Source organism: Erpetoichthys calabaricus, chromosome 3, assembly GCF_900747795.2.
Source record: "Erpetoichthys calabaricus chromosome 3, fErpCal1.3, whole genome shotgun sequence".
NCBI classification, from domain to species: domain Eukaryota; kingdom Metazoa; phylum Chordata; class Cladistia; order Polypteriformes; family Polypteridae; genus Erpetoichthys; species Erpetoichthys calabaricus.
The window spans coordinates 302,300,252-302,318,232 of record NC_041396.2 but is presented as its reverse complement, the minus strand read 5'-3'; the positions used below and the strand labels follow the sequence as shown (position 1 = coordinate 302,318,232).

Here is a 17,981-nt window from a genome sequence, read left to right as displayed (position 1 = left end):
ACACTCACAAGCATATAATACTCTCCCTACATTTGGTGTGTCTGGTCAAGGTGCATGCATGCGAAACAGGTCTATAAAGCAGGCAAGAAAAACAATAGTGTTAGCTGTAAATCAACTGGGGCAGTGATGGTAAAAATGCCAAAACTTAATTGCATCCTCTCGTCATTTAACACAATATAAAGTAATTAACGCATACTGTACTTTTTATATGTATTAAATACGGAGGATATTCTGCAAAGTAGCACTGACCGTAAGGTAATGGACAGCATCACAACTATGTCAAAGGATTTACTGTGTGCTGTATACAGTACATAGCCTAAAAACAAAAGGACCTCTTTTTATATGTGGTTTTGGATGCTCTAAGCTAACTTTAGGACTGAAATGGCAAGAAAGCACAGTAGCAGACTGTTTACTAGTCAGCCTGCAATATCTAACAAAAGCGGATGCATTACAGAGTTATTTCTTGAAATGTACAACTTGGAAACACAAATGTCCACTGATACAGCAATTAACTCTTTTCAACGGACAGGGCTTGCTACAGCTGAGAAAATAACCTGAAATATTCAGCAGCTTGCTGATCACATGTGATGGCCTGAATGTTCCTAACATTGCTCCTCTCACAAATTTTCATGTGTTCAGCCATAGGAAATGGCCATAAGGGTTTTGTACTCCATTAAAAACAGACCTTGCCTTATGCAGTCACAGAAAGGAATCTCTTAAACAGGCACACTAGAGGTTGTGAAAATGCTGCTTACTACTAAATCCAATTACTGATGAGGGTGAAGATGCCTTTTCAGGTCTAAACCTCATCTTTACTAACATGAGGACACTGTTAATGGTCCAAGAGTGACAACTTTTAATGCTGCTATATTCACAGATCACTGACTATAGTAAATTAAAGGGATATGACCATGTAAAGCACATGCTGCACCGAGGGTGAAGATGCCTTTTCAGGTCTAAACCTCATCTTTACTAACATGAGGACATTGTTAATGGTCCAAGAGTGACAACTTTTAATGCTGCTATATTCACAGATCACAGACTATAGTAAATTAAAGGGATATGACCATGTAAAGCACATGCTGCACCTCAGAATAACTCTGAAATCAAAATGGATGATATTTTTGACAGAGAAACTAAATTGGTGGGGACCTAAATTAGGTCTGAAAACTAAATTTGAGAATATTAATGCGATATTTTTAATTAATTTTTGATAAAATGTTTGTGTACATTGGAAAAAGACCAAATATCAGCATGATATAATCCTTTAAAAATCATCTGAGGAACAACTGATGTAGTCTTTGCATTGAGACAGCTCATAGAGAAGCATCGAGAAAAACAAAGGTTTGCATATGGCGGTTATTGATTTGGAGAAGGCTTATGATGGAGTGCCACATCAAGAGGTCTGGAGTTACATGAGAGAGAAAGAAGGACCAGAGAAGTATGTGAGGATTGTCTTGGATATGTATGAGGGAGTGAGAACTTGGGTTAGCAGCAGGGTTATGGTAACAGACAAAGCCCCAGTTCAAGTAGGTCTGCACCCAGGATCTTTTTTAAGTCTTTACCATTTTTATCCCACTACTCGACACAACCATAAACCAAACAAAAAGCCAATCCCCTGGTAGAGGCTTTTTGCTGATGACATTGAGTTGTGTAGCACCAGAGAAGAGAAAATGGAGAGGAAGTTGAAAGTATAGAGAAGGGCTTTGGAAGATAAGGGATTGAAGATAAATATAAAAAGACAACAAAATATTAGGTTTAATGATATCAAGATTCAGTAGTTAGCCTGCATGGAGAGCTATTGAAAAGAGTGTATAAGTCTAAATATCTAGGATCAGTGGTGGCCCGAGATGTAACACCAGATGCTGATATAACCCACAGTGCGCAGTGTGGATGGAGCAATTGGAAGAAGGTCTCAGGAGTATTGAGTGATCGAAGAATAAAGGTGAAGATTAAAGGTAATGTTTCGACCAGCAATGATGTATGAATGACATAGGCCATAAAGGGAGTTCAGAAAAAGAAGCTGACTGTGGCAAAAACGAGAATATTGAGATGGACATGTGGAGTTACCAAAAAAAAAAAAAAAGACCGAATAAAATAAGACAATCAGAGGTGCAAAAAAGTGGAAGAGATACCCAAGTAAGCACAGGATAGGAGGCTGAAGTGGTATGGACACAATTAATATGTGGGCAAAAGAGTGATAGTGAGGTAGGCCAAAGTGGAGGTGGATGGATAAAATAAGATCTGAAGGAAAAGGGGCTCAACTGGCAAGGAGGTGCAGGACTGAGCTGTTGGGAGAAGGCTGATCAAGCACATCACCCCCACATAGAAATGGAAAAGATAAAGAAAACAAAGAAGAAGATAAAATATTCCCTTCCAAGATACCAACTAAGTTTATTATTGTGGTAGAAGAGTTATGTGCTGGTGTACAACAAAACTCTAAAAAAGTCTAGAAATGAATACTGCTGTAGAAAGTTGCAGGTAACCCTCCACCCCATACATAAAGTGGAGATACCAGAAAGCGTACCTGGACTAGCAGGTTTACAAATATCCATTTACAATGTGTTCACACCTGCTCCATCTGTCACTGAGTTTCCACACTAGGCTCAACAATTTCCACAAACAAACCAAAATGAAAGCAAAACAGAATTTAAAACAAGTCTGGGAAAGAATGATAAAGCAGCACAGATCTGGAGAGGGGGTCAAAGCACTGAACAGACCTCACCGCTCAGTGCAGTCTGTCATACAGAAATGAAAAAAAAAAAAAAAAACACTATGGCCACAGTGCCAGGGCAGGCCGCCCTCAACAATGACATTTGCCGGAGAAGCTAGCGTAACAACAAATGTCACTCTAGTCAGTGGCTGTGACTGGAGAGGATTTGCATACCTCAACAATCTCCAAGGGATGGCCCAAAACAGCCTTTATGGAAGAGTGGCAAAATAAAAGCCCTGGCTGAAAAACTTGGCAGACCACTTGGAAGATACTGCAAAAAATGTGGAAAAAGGTCTCCTAACTGGCATGTGTAGTTTAAATCTAATATAGCACGTCAGTTAGGCGACACTGCTCCCAGAGTAAAATACGCTGGGTGGCAGTGTCATGTTGTGGGATAAAGAGACTCGAAATGTGGGGAAAATTAATGCTACGCAATACATTCTGATCATTGAGGAAAAACCGCTTCCCTCTGCCAGAGAGCTTCAACTGGGGAGGACAACCGACTCTGAGCAGGACAAGGAGCCAAATGTGTGGGACGATGTTTCCACTGCTCTGCTCCTCTGGTTATGAATGACGCCTTCAAACAGAGACTCCCCTCTCTAGAGGGGATTAACAATGCATCACACCACACTGCACTGTTTAGACACATTGCGACATATTCCGAGGGAGCACAACAGTTTTATGAAAGCAAAAGAAAACTGACAAAGGGAGAAGGAGTAGGGGCTATATCAGAACAAACTGACTTGGGACACAAAGCAAGGCAATTTACGCAAGTTGGGCTTAATCAAAGGTGTGTGACTTGCCAGCCAAGGTATTGACAAAGAACCCCAACAAGCCAATTCTGAATATATACATTGACACCATGAAGACATATTTTGAGTTCAAGGTTAGTCCTTACATTTTCTAAACCGTATAATAGTGTGATGATAAGCAAGAAACCTGTTAAACACTGGTGCTTTGCTGAAAGTCAAAATCACATTTATCAAAACAGACATGTCTAATTCCATGGATTTTGCCTCGGTTGCCAAGTATGGCCATTTGTACTCACTGATCCAGCACAAACTCCATTTACTGATGTGCCTATTATGTAGCCCAACAATTACCACTCTGCTGCGTACAGTATATTTTTCTTTTGTGGCCTAATTAGTATTGTTATATCACACTGGGTGAAGGACTTATATATATGTAAGACACCATTTATTACTTACAAAAACATTCATTTTTAAGCTAATACTGACTCATTTGCAAGCCCTGGTCAGAACAACTATGGACCCTCTGCTGCTTCCCTACTTGGGCCACACAGCAGTGGACCATGCAGTCATCTTTCTGCTGAATAGAGCCTATTCCATTTTGAGGAAAGAGGACAACATGGTGAGAAGACAACTGACAAGGCTACACACAGGATAAGCCACAGCGCTCGATTTAGTCAGCCCTTGAGTACCGAGGCTCCAGCCTATGCCTACAAACTTTGTGGTGACCTCTGCTAGCTGTTCAGTTGGTCACCAAAGCTCCAGAAAGTGCTGCTGCTGTGGAAAGCATCCTCCTACATTGTAAGGCAGGTGCCACTTCATCTAATGGCTACCGACTAGGGTGCCAACGAACAATATGCGAAAAAGTGACGTATCTATTTTGTGAAGTCTTACCGTGCAAAAATGTTCATTTTCATAAAAATGATATGAATATATCAACATTCACTGGTGGCAAAATGCTTCTGAAGTCATCAGTATTTATTGTGAAATCCCCTTTTCACGTAGCTATTATGCTGGTTATTGACAGGTGTTGTACTTGGAATATTCAGCATAACTGAGTTTTTAAAATAAATTTGTATTGTTTTATCTATGCCTAGTTTGTTTTTCTATGCCTAGTGTTTACTTTTGTTGCTGTGACACTTGTGTAAGAAATGTAAAATAATGCAATAAATGAAAAAACCGGGTATTTTTATATGCTCATAGAGACAGATTTCCTTCACAGTTCCCAAAGTTAAAGGTTAATAACTTGTGTGATTCTAGTATTTTATCAGTAACAGGCATACAATACTCCTTGCGAGTGATAATAGAGGAAGTATGAGACAAGAAGAAGAAAATGTTACAGTGTTGTTAGGTTGTTTACACAGCGTAGTCCTATAAGCCGGATGGGATTATTTCATATTTCTATCTGCATCTTTAGATTGCTACAAAGCTGTACCAAAATTATAAACTTACTGAGTCCTAATTACTCAACACTGTTATATTTGCATAACAGGTATAGGTGAAGGATTTATGCAAGATGACATCAGTTGTAGATAAAAAGTCAAGGCAATCACAACACGGTGTATGGCTAATAGGAGGACTCTCTGAGACCATTACTGGCTGTAAGCTACCTTCTAACAGACAAGTTAGAAGTTAATTTTTTCATTTGCATACTGTTGAGAAGAAAACAGTCCAGGATGGAGATTTCACAGGACTTCCTCGAGGACGATCCTGATTCATGGGACAGTAATGAAGCATATATTTCAGCTCAGTGCAATGCCAAACACCTGAAAGTAGTCAATGATGCACTGGAGAGAGGGGTGGCACTGATTCAGTCATTCAATTTGGCCATCACAAACCAAGAAGAACAGAAACAGTACCTCCTACAAGTTGTAGAGGACCATCGCAAACAGTTTCCAGCACCAACAAAAACTTTTAACTGAAAAGCTCTGAAAAGCTGGACAGAACAGTCATATCCGCACGGCACGTTTCTGTATAGTGAATATAGAAAAATTCTGATCTCTTGTGCCACCAGTAAATATTGTTTGATTATCATAAAACAATTACTACAGACCCAAGGCCCTCATCATGAAGACTTTCAAGAGGCTGGTCCTGGATGGTGTCCTCTTGTGCAAGTCCACTTGAACCTACTGCAGTTTGCCAATCAGACAAAGAATAGAATGGAAGATGCAATTATTTGTCTGATCCAAAAAGCTAGGCAAAGATGGAAATCCTGTAATTATTTTTTTTATTATTTCTCCAGTGCCTTCAATAATATCCAGCTTTCCCTGTTAAGGGTTAAATTCAGAGATATGCAGATGGACAAGCCTTTGGTGTCCTGGTTAATGGACCGTCCGTCTGGCAGACCTGTTTATGAGGCTCAAAGACAACGTGTGAGCAACACTGGCACACCACAAGATTCACTCAGTACACTTCAAGGTAGAAATGTAACATCTGGCTATGTCACGTGCGCAAATTCACTGATTATTCTGTACAAATGGGGTGTACTGAGGTAGTAGATACAAGACGGGGATTGGAATCAGGAAGAACACATTAATTTTGTTGATGCTGAATTGCAGACAGCTCTCAAAGAAATGGTTATTGACTTTGTGTAGAACCAAAGAGACTATGCCTGCTCATTATAGAAGTAGTGGATGTGGTGCATTGCTATGAGTACTTGGTCCACATCAATGCCAGACTAGAGGAACAACAGAAGAAAGGGCACATCAGACTTTTTCCTTAGAAAACAGCGCTCCTTTAATGTGGGCAGTGACATCCTCTACATGTTCTAGTAGTCAGTGATGGCCAGTGTGGTGTGTTGGGCTGGTAACACTTCAAGAGAGGCCCACTAAATCAACATGGGATTAAAAAGACAGGCCTCGGTTATTTGACACAGTAGTGGAGGACAGAATAAATACAAAACTTATGGCTATAATGAACAATGCTGCACATCTACTCTCTTGACACAGCAGCCAATTAAATATTTAAAGATGTGCGTCTCAAAAACACGACTGAAGCTCCTTCATACCAACAACAATATGTCTTTATGGTGCCTATTCTCTTAATTTCAGCCAAGGCAGAAATTTTCTTCTTTCTGTGTAATTCTTTGCGAGGGTGGTGGTTGTTTGCTATAGTATTTCTTGAATTTCTGTAAAATGCTAAATTTTCCTCTTGGGACAAAGAGCACTACCTAAATTTTGAATTGGGTCTATTTTTTAATAATTAAGGGGTGTGTCATTATATAATTTGCAGCATACAGATGTGACTCTTCTCTGAATTAATCACAGTCCCCTTTTATTTATCTACACCATCTACCTTGTGACTGCAGGGCCCTGGAGAGATGGCTGCTTCTGACAACATTCTGGAGTCAAGCTGGGGATAAATGGCTGGGCTTTAAATCAACATCTACCAAGGGAATGCATTTCTCTGCCTCTTCCGTCCAGAGTATGTGATGCATATTGATTTTGTATCTTATTACTACATAGTTTATTGCATAAATGATGTCTGCAGTCCAATTAGTTTATCATTCTTCTAATGCGTCTCCTTGGATTAAATTTGATGTGTGCTGATCTGCTACTGAACTCTACTGAGAAAAGTGCTGATTATATGAGAACACCAAAATTGGATCAAAGAGGTTCAGTAAATAGAAGGGTTAATAATAATAATAATTATAATAATAAACTGCACAACACTAATTCCAACAAATATGACTGTTCTATGATCATTCGCTGCTTTTTAATTTTCTTCTCCTTCACTGCCGCTTGTGTCATCTCAATCAGCCAATAAATAAATAATGTAAAAACCAAAGTGAAGCCAGGCAGGAGCTGCGTAATGCTCTGAGCCACATCAGACAACGGAGAGCAGCTGGCAGCACGGCCAATTAGTGCGTGTGGCTTCAAAAAGACAAGGCGCATCAAGCAATTAGCAAAGAGAGGCGGTGCCGCCATGCCCTAGATGAGAGGGAAAGGACAGGGCTGTGTGGCGCCAGTCTAAGCCGCTCACCTCTCTGCCTCTGCCGCAGCAGACCTCCACCACGTCTAGGGAATAGGAAGTAATGTCCCAGCATACACACATGAAAAGATGTGCTGTCTGACCATGGGATGAGGGGGCAGTGGTTACAATAATAAGCATCTGGGATCACACACTTCACTCATGACCTCAGTGTGCGCCCACATTCATTGTAAATAATGCAATGGGGCACAAAGTAGTGTCTGTGTGTAAATTAGTTAAGTATGCTAGAACTGTTAACATCAACCAGATTCTCCCTAAATTTCTGTTCCAGAAGCAGACATTCACATCACCCACTGCTCACAGAAGACAGCTCACAAGCGAGTACAGTAAAACGTCCAGCCCATAAAGTGACCTTATCTTACACAACCTTTAGTCTCCAGTTCACATGCACACCCACAGAATTCCTAGGTCCATCTGTGGACTCCCACTTAAATGCCATTATCAGAAACGGCCATGTCTGCCAACATCCCAGTCAGTACCATACACTGAACGTTTCCAAGAGCTCCATCACCAGTCAAACGCAGAAAGCCAGAAGACGGGTGGAGGGTATGGCTGCACACAGTTTTTGTCTCTTCTCCTAAATGTCACAGAAGCTGGCCAGCTAAAGCATGGGGGCACAGAGGCCTTCTCAGCTCCCTTCATAACGCGCATTTATGAAATATTCATTTCCAGCGTGGTGGCTCCATGCGCTTAGCAACCAGGCTATATATAGGCCTGCTGGTTGGCCACAGTCATTACTGCATTCCCAGAGTAACAAGGCAATAAGCTATAAATCTGCCCCTGTGAAAATGAAGGTGGGAGCACCAATTCAGAAAAAAGCACTTGATAAAAAATAAATACTTGAGTTGGGAGGGAGGGGGGAAAGCAATTAACACCAGGCATTGTTTTCTCTCCTTCAAGCATTCCCACCAATCAGCAGCAAAGAGGCAGGACTACACCAAACAGCCTCAAGTGATGCTCACAGCAGGCAGTCTCCGAGTGTTACTATCTAAGCTGAGGCATTACTACATATGGAGTATTCAGGATGAATTATCAGCATTAATTATGTTATGTAATCTACTCAGAATTTTAATGTGAAATAATCTTTACACTATATGGACAAAAGTTTCTAACCATTACACCTCTATGAGCTTGTTAGATATCCCATGGGCATTAATATGGAGTTTGCCACCCTACAACAGCCTCCACTCTTCATTTTTCAAGGTCTTGGATTTGGTTTTTAAAACTTTGCACCCAATTCAGCCAGAAAAGCATTTGAAAGCATTAGTGAGATAAAGTACAGATGGTGGATGAGAAGACTTGAATGGGATGGAGATCAGTGCTCCTATGCAGGCCAATCTGAGTACCTCCATTTGTTTAGGGATCACAGGGGTACAGTCATGCTGGAACAGAAAAGGGCCTTGCTCTAACTGGAAAGCACAACTACCAAAAATGTCTTTGTATGTTGTAGCATTAGCAGTACCCTTCACTGGAACCAAGCCCAAACTCTGCCATTATCCCTCCTCCACCAGACATTAAAGCAGACACTATGCAATCCAGAAGTTACTGTTCCCCTGGCAGCCAGAAAATCCAAATTCATCCCAGGAGACTGCCAGATAGGGAAGTGTGCTTCATCACTCCAAAGAACACATGTCCACTGGGGTCCAATGGCAGTATGATTTGCACCACTCCACCTAATGCTTAGCATTGCGCACACAGTGATACTTGTGCGCACGTGAGCAGCTGCTCTGCCATGGAAACTCATTTCATGAAGCTCCTGATGCACAGTTCTTGATGCTTCCAGTGGCATTTTGGAAATCAATTTTGAGTAAAGCCACAGATAAGTGATTTTATGCACTTCACCACTCAGCAGCCCCTCTCTGTGACATTGCGTGGTCTACCACTTCATGGGCGAGCTGTTGTTCCTCAATGCTTCCACTTCATAATAGCACTTACAGTTGACCAGGGTAGATCTAGTGGAGCAGAAATTTCAAGTACCAGAAGCGATTTGAACACCAGGTTTTTATGCTGATCAATTTGTGGATGTGGGGCATATTTTGCTGTTCACTCACGACTGAACCATGAGCTGAAGCGGCCTAATCTGAAAAAGCTACATTAGAAACTAACTGCGCTCTTTATATTTGATGAAAAAGAAGCTACAAGATGGCAAACTCTACCCACACCCCCATTTTAAAGAAGCAGACAGTCCTAATGCAGAAAGAGAAAAAAGGTATGTGGAGAAACACCTTTTTAATTGTCTGACAACATGCCCTGTCCGGCAAAAGCGTGACTTCAAAACATTTTACACCACTACATCATTAACCTTGGAGCACTGTGCTTTAAAGATACAAAGCCTGTTATGATGGGGATGCCCTTTCACAACTGAAAGCCGTGCATTGTTGCATCAGTTTAGATATTTCACAGCCAGCATATTCTCCAGGTCAGCAGATGGTGGCAAGGATCACAATTAACGTAATACCGTATTTAAATCTGTATTACTGTATTTGGGAAAAGTAGGATGCCAGTAGGGATCACAATAATGAAATGCAAAGTGAGACAGACCAGGCACTAACAAGTGTTGATGTAGATGCACAGTGTGAATTATTCCATTTTCCAAACCCATCTGTCCCAAAGCAGCTCGGTGTCGCTGCACAAATGAATCTCTTCCCAGATAAATTCTGAAGAACGACGCCTGTTCAAGGCTGTATTCAATATGTCAATAAATACAATTGCCCGAAATGTGATGTGAAATTTCTAATTTCTAAGACAGTTGAAGGTGGCACAGAATGTGACTGGCACCCAACTGCCTTTTGTCCACGACATACACAATGCTAACTTCCTTAGAAAGGCAAACAGGATTATTAAAGAGCTCAGCCATCCTGGAGTCGCTTTTCTCATGTCACACATTTCTGACAGCTGGCATTTGCACCAGTAGAACCATGAAGTCTCTATTCACAAGTCACAAGATTAATGAACAGCCAATCATAAGAACAAATATTGTAACACAAAAAAACACTGTTTATATACAGTATTGAGATATTATTCAGACGCCTTTACTTGTTTCACATACAAGCATTCACACCTACACACAGTAATAGAAGGCAAAGATAGACTGGCTTTCCAAAATGGCTGAAAGGACCCTGAAAATGAAGTGGAAGGACAGGGGCACTAGGTGGTTGTGTCCCCTTACTGGTTCACCTATGTGCCCAAACGCAGGGCAATCTGGGAGTTGTAGTTCTGTTTGGCAGCCCTTATTAGGTACCATGGGTGCCACTAGAGGGAGTTGCCAAGCATAAAGAGTTGATAGAGATAGAGATAGATACTTTATTAATCCCAAGGGGAAATTCACAATAAACCTGACCTTTCCCTGTCCTGCAATACAGGAGCAACCTGCCCTTTTCACAGTATCCGATGACTGCTCGAGCACCCACGTGGTATAGTTATTGCCTTTATTTGTACTTGCAGATTCTAAAATAAAATACAAGTCTATGCCATTAACTGAGTTTAGGTGAGTATTACACACTTATTGCGGTGGGGGTACTGGTATGCATTAGCACGCTTAGAATTTCTTATTGTCTTACGTACACTTGGAAAGATTAAAAAAAAAAAAAAAAAAAGCCATTAAAAATATCTATATAGGTAGGGTGAATCTGGAACAATAACAACATCCGATCTTGATAAGTAATTGGATCAGTGTTCCCATGCTGGCTGCATGCTTACAATTAAGTTGTCTCAAGTAGAAACTTTAATACATCATCACTGAGGAATTTCCAGAAGAGGTCAGAGATTGTGCATAAGGTGCATAACTTTGCCAATAAAAGGGCAGGTTTTTGATTACCTGCTTCTGCCTGTAGGGGACAGCAACACTAACTCAGTGAATGGTCACAACAGCAACCTCCTAAAGCCCGACTATAAACACACTGGACCCAGTACACCAAAACTGAAAGTGCAGCACTCGGTCACAGAGCAGTGGGGGTTGTCAGTGAATGTTTAAAAATGACACAAAGGCCACACTTCTCCATCTGTAGTCTTTTAGGATAGTGGAATGAAGCAAACCGCTGCAAGAACTAAAAAGGAAAAAAAAAATACTGCTGGCAAACAACAAATTCTTAACACAAGGTTTAAACAAAGGAAAAAAAAGTCACTACCCCTAGACTCATTTAGACTTCCTGCAGTCACCCATGGTCACGTCTTAGGCTTAGTTCAAATTAACACAGATAAATCTGAAACCATATCTGCTTTTTTATTCGTTTTGGCAATTTATCCACACCAAAACACTGTTTTCAAACATAAAAACACACATTTTTGTATAAAAAAAGAACAAATTTGAAAATACCTTGTGTAGCAGTGAGGATGGGAAGAATATAGTTTGTTGAAAATGCTGATGTATGATTGTCACATGCTCAGACTCGGATTTCACTTTTGCCCTTGTAACAAAAAGGCGCTATATAGGCGCCTGACCCGGCACAGATGGACACGGAGGCACGTATAAAATAAAAAGACTTATATTTCGTCACCTGTGGGGCACGTCTTCCCCGTACTCCCCACAGGCACAACACAGTCCCAAGTGTACAAGCACCACCAAACCCACCACACACTTTCTTCTTCCAGTCTCCTCTTCTTCCTCCACTACCACCACCACTCCTCCTCCTCCAAGCTTTGTCCTCTTCCACCAGACTCTGGCCCCTTTTATAATTCACCCAGAAGTGCTCCAGATGCTTGATTGCCAAGTTCTGGCGGCACTTCCAGGTGTGGTGCCTGCAGGACCCAACAGGGCTGCACCCAACTCCAATTCCCCATGGAGTCCTGCAGGAAACTGAGGCACCGCTCCAACCCTGGGGGGCGGCCATCTAGCATCTGGGGGTAGATATTGCACCGTCCATGGCTGCTCCCCCTGAGCATATAAGGAAGGGGCGTCCCGGCTGGTCATGGACCCCGGCCGTACGCCGCCCATACTTTATGATCTTATCTTAACTGTGGGGTTTGTCCTTTCCTGTCTTCTCTGCATATTCTACTGTGCCTTGAAACACTTGAAATATTTCACCATATTTATTTTGGCAGGACTCCCAGGCTCAATTTTCCATGGCTTTGCCTACTAAGTATTCATTTGAAAGCTCTCATACATCTTGTATAAAAACAAAGAATCAGTTGGGCACAGATGTTGTGCCAAACAAGCTTATTATTAAACTGTTTAGGGTAGCTTGCAGCCTTAACTGGGAATCTATTTTTTCCCCCAATTTTCTATCACGTATTCAATTTAATTACTGATGTATTAAAAACTTGCTTTTGTAGTATGTGAAATTGTCTTTAAACAGACTGTTGCCTGCCTGTTTCCAGCAGAGGGGAGGACCAATTGGCCCTGCAGTGTTCTCTATACAATTAGTGGTGTGTATGCACATGTGCAACAAACTGTCCAGTTTAGTAATGGGTTTACGGTCATGCTGCATCTTGATCTTCACCCAACGTCGAGGAGGATCACGCTAAATTTGAAAAGCTGCCAAGGAGGCTGGTGTGTGCTCCTGCCACTTTGGTGAAACAGGAGCATCACACTTCTTTACCACAGAGTCCCGGTGTGTAGAAAGAACAGGTTGGTACATAGAAAAATCACATCTTCAATAGTTTTCATTCCTCATGCTGTTCAGCAAACACCTAACCATCTAGTAGTAAGTGCCGCTACCAAACGTGCAGTGTGCAGTTCAAGTCACGCCATGTGTGTCAACAGAGTCTTCTGTCCGTGTAAGTTTCACCTCAAAGTCATTCATTCCTAAACTTGAGGTCTGCTACCTTGATTTACGCAGTTTATAGCAAAAAGATTTTCATGGTCAATAGCTGGGAGTTGTAAGGCTCATACTTTAATTAGTGTTTAAATGTTTGTGGCTGTATTTTCTCAGATGATCAAAGACTATCACAAAGATCTGATGCCAGTTGAGACAGACTAGGCACCAGTATCAAATCTGATGTTTTTTGTGCCATGAGTTTCATTAGTCATTAACAAGAGACATACAGATATGGTTAAATCCATGTTTATGTTACAGAAAGGAAAAATCCTCTTATAGATTTCTTATCCCCTCACCACAATTATCTTGGCAAAAACTCAATGCAGAGTAGTCCAGCTTAGTGCCTTCTTCAGGTGTATGCGGTCGTATTTGCAATTTCAGCATTTCAATTTACTTCACATCTGCTCCATAAGCAAACCACACCCTTGGCTGACAAGTTGTACACACTCAATAGGAAACACTTGTGTCTTTGGCACTTCGGAGTGGATGACAAACTTATACAAAACAATCTGTAGTGAGAAGTCAAGTAAAATGACAACTTTTATTGGCTAACTAAAAATGCTGCCTCGAAAGCTTGCATATTGCAATCTTTTTAGTTAGCCAATAAAAGAGGTAATTTTGCTTGACTTCTCACTACATCCATAATGGCTAACAAGGTACAACACCCTAGTACTACAACCCAATCTGAAAATGCTAATGTGGATGGAAGCGTTTCGAACAAGGGGAAAAAACAATGCAGCACTCCATTACCGTGTATTGATGCACATCAGAGAACAGTAGCTCTGCTGTTCATGACATCACCGCCGTATTTTATAGTAGCCTTGCAGACCAGTGGTGTCATCACGAATAAACCAGTCACAAACTGATCAATGTCTATAAGGCCCTGCAGCCCCTGGGTGCTCCATCTTTAAAGCCAAGTCACCAAAAAACAGCCATAGTATCATAAGGTTAATGGCAAAACTAACAGGGAGCATGGGTAGGGCAGTTGCCCCTGGGTTCAAACGGCTGGGAAGGGCTCATGGTGACTCCATGGTTATTGCTTTCCAAGGCCTTATTATTAACATGCTTGCTTACTTGACAACAGAATAAAAAGATAATGCCATTATTTCCAAAACTACATAAAGCTTAATTATGACTACTGACATTTTTGTAGCTTTTATGCTTGACGTATCTCGATGTTGGTCATTTCTTTAACTGCAGTTAATAAATCACATTGGGGGAGTCTCCTGTTTATTGACCGACTTATTTTTTAATTAGGGCCCATCAAATTCTAGTTATGCCACTGCACAAGACTGTCACAACATTCCTTCCACAAGCCTTAAAGTGACATGAAACATAAGGAATTTCACACAGGTCCACCAGCCAGCTTGAGGGTAAACTGCTCTCATGGCTTTCATTTCCCTTGCTCGCATTCAAATTAACTCTGAAAACTTTTACTAGGCAGAAAATGCCCCACAGATTTGTCAGTCTGATAGACATCAGTACTGAACACTCTACCATGGCCTCAGGTCAAGGAAAACTGAGGGGTGGAGGGCAGTGTGTCACCAGAACTGTTAAATACAGTGGGGCAAAAAAGTATTTAGTCAGCCACCAATTGTGCAAGTTCTCCCACTTAAAAAGATGAGAAGCCTGTAATTTTCATCATAGGTATACCTCAACTATGAGAGACAAAATGAGAAAAAAAAATCCAGAAAATCACATTGTCTGATTTTTAAAGAATGTATTTGCAAATTATGGTGGAAAATAAGTATTTGGTCACCTACAAACAAGCAAGATTTCTGGCTCTCACAGACCTGTAACTTCTTCTGTAAGAGGCTCCTCTGTCCTCCACACGTTACCTGTATTAATGGCACCTGTTTGAACTCGTTATCAATATAAAAGACACCTGTCCACAACCTCAAACAGTCACACTCCAAACTCCACTATGGCCAAGACCAAAGAGCTGTCAAAGGACACCAGAAACAAAATTGTAGACCTGCACCAGGCTGAGAAGACTGAATCTGCAATAGGTAAGCAGCTTGGTGTGAAGAAATCAACTGTGGGAGCAATTATTAGAAAATGGAAGACATACAAGACCACTGATAATCTCCCTTGATCTGGGGCTCCACGCAAGATCTCACCCCGTGGGGTCAAAATGAACACAAGAATGGTGAGCAAAAATCCCAGAACCACATGGGGGGACCTAGTGAATGACCTGCAGAGAGCTGGGACCAAAGTAACAAAGGCTACCATCAGTAACACACTACGCCACCAGGGACTCAAATCCTGCAGTGCCAGACGTGTCCCCCTGCTTAAGCCACTACATGTGCAGGCCCATGTGAAGTTTGCTAGAGAGCACTGGATGATCCAGAAGAGGATTGGGAGAATGTCATATGGTCAGATGAAACTCTACTCGTTGTGTTTGGAGGAGAAAGAATGCTGAGTTGCATCCAAAGAACACCATACCTACTGTAAAGCATGAGGGTGGAAACATCATGCTTTGGGGCTGTTTTTCTGCAAAGGGACCAGGACGACTGATCCATGTAAAGGAAAGAATGAATGGGGCCATGTATCGTCACATTTTGAGTGAAAACCTCCTTCCATCAGCAAGAGCATTGAAGATGAAACGTGACTGGGTCTTTCAGCATGACAATGATCCCAAACACACCGCCCGGGTAACGAAGGAGTGGCTCTGTAAGAAGCATTTCAAGGTCCTGGAGTGGCCTAGCCAGTCTCCAGATCTCAACCCCATAGAAAATCTTTGGAGAGAGTTGAAAGTCCGTGTTGCCCAGCGACAGCCCCAAAACATCACTGCTCTAGAGGAGATCTGCATGGAGGAATGGGCCAAAATACCAGCAACAGTGCGTGAAAACCTTGTGAAGACTTACAGAAAACGTTTGACCTCTGTCATTGCCAACAAAGGGTATATAACAAAGTATAGAGATGAACTTTTGTTATTGACCAAATACTTTTTTTCCACCATAATTTGCAAATAAATTCTTCAAAAATCAGACAATGTGATTTTCTGGATTTTTTTTCTCATTTTGTCTCTCATAGTTGAGGTATACCTATGATGAAAATTACAGGCCTCTCTCATCTTTTTAAGTGGGAGAACTTGCACAATTGGTGGCTGACTGAATACTTTTTTGCCCCACTGTACATACTGAAGTGTAATCATAAGACAACCCAACAAGCTTGTGGCTTTTACATCTGCAACAATCAGTTGGCCTTTCACTCCCACCATCTTCTCTAAATCTGCCACTCTCACTAGATTTAGCACAAAGTCTGTAATGGCGGTTTGTTAAAGCAGTTTAACACTGTTGGCGATCATGTTCCCTTGTTGATTTTAACTTTTGCAGACCAGAAATGCGCAACTCTTTCATTTAGCTGTGCAAACTGACTCCAACACCTATGGACCTTCAGCAACCCCAATGTTTGCCTCCTTGACAATGACAGACATGTTGTCTAGGGGTAAAGGCAGTGAACTTTAAACCACAATGTACACCAGTTCAATACCTTAATAATTCATTAAACCTGCTTGTGCTCCAAAGCACCACAAGATAGTAGAAAGATGCCTAGATATATGGGGAATTCTGAAAGTATTTTGTAATGATGCAGCCATTTGCCAAAATCCTTTTAATTACTTTTTTCCCCCCTCGCCAATCAATACTCAACGCCCCAGAATGACAAAGCGAGAAAAAGTTTTTAGAAACTTTAGCACATTTATTAAAAATAAAAAAAGTAAAATATCTTGTTCAGGACCCTTTGCTATGACGCTTGAAATCTGTTTAAGGTGCCTCCATTTCTATTGATCATTGTTGAGCTGTTTCGAGTCCACTTGTGGTCAGTTCAATTGATTGGACTGATTTATCGAAGGTCCCACAACTGAGCCAAAACCAAACCACGAGGTTCAAGAAATTGCCTGAGGACCTTAGAGACAAGAATACATCAAGGCACAAATCTGGGGAAGGCTGCAGCACTGAAGTTTCCTAAAAAATGGAATAAGTATGGAATATCCATTATTTATCCTAGAGCTGGTTGCATGGCCAAACTGAGCCATCACGGGAGATGGGCCATGGTAAGACAGGTGACCAAGAACCCAATAGTCATTCTGGCAGAGCAGCAGAGAACCTATGTGGAGATGGGAGAAACATTCAGAAAGACAATTCTCACCGCCACACTCTGCAGATCTGGGCTTTATGACAGACTGGCCAGATAGTAGCCTCTCCTCAGTAAAGGATATATGAAAGCCTGCTTGACGTTTGCAAAAAGGCACCTAAAAGGACTTTCAAACTGCGAGAAACAAGATTCTGTGATATGATGAAAGTAGGCACCACTCATCACCTGTGCAACACCATTCCAATAGGGAAAGCATGGTGGTGGCAGCATTATGCCGTGGGTTTTTTTTTTTCTCTTCAGCAGCAAGGATTAGAAAGGGTTAAGGGAAAACTTAACAGAGCAAAGTGCAAAGATACCCTTTATGAAAATCTGCACTGAGCACACTGGATCTCAGACTGCACCAAAGGTTCACCTTACAAGTGACAGTAACCCTAAATCAAAAGACAACACAGCAGTGGTTTAGGGACAACTATAGGAAGAACCTTGAGCGGCTCACCAGAGCCCAGGCTTGAAAACGAACACACAGTACATCTCTCTGGAGATAGCACAAAATAACTGTCCATCAATCATTTCTATCCACCTGACAGAGCTTTAGAGGATCTGCAGAGAAGAATGACCTGGAAAAATCCAGGTGTGTGAATCTTGTCACGTCAAAGCCAGGAAGACTCCAGGCTG

The 17,981-nt window shown here is 41.5% G+C and overlaps 2 protein-coding genes across 3 annotated transcripts in view; both read right to left on the bottom strand.

Moving 5' to 3' along the window:
- Positions 1-17,981, bottom strand: part of dgkaa (diacylglycerol kinase, alpha a) — a 185,120-nt gene that overhangs the window by 107,219 nt on the left and 59,920 nt on the right. Inside the window, exon 1 of one of the 2 annotated variants that reach the window (XM_051925047.1) lies at positions 9,428-9,431. The exons of the other annotated variant lie outside the window; for it this stretch is intronic. The gene's annotated coding sequence lies outside the window, so the exon portion shown is untranslated. Of the gene's footprint in view, positions 1-9,427; positions 9,432-17,981 lie in introns of those variants that run through there. 2 annotated transcript variants of the gene reach the window in all.
- rnf41 (ring finger protein 41) overlaps positions 1-17,981 on the bottom strand; it is a 117,068-nt gene that overhangs the window by 44,068 nt on the left and 55,019 nt on the right. The gene's annotated exons all lie outside the window — the stretch shown is intronic.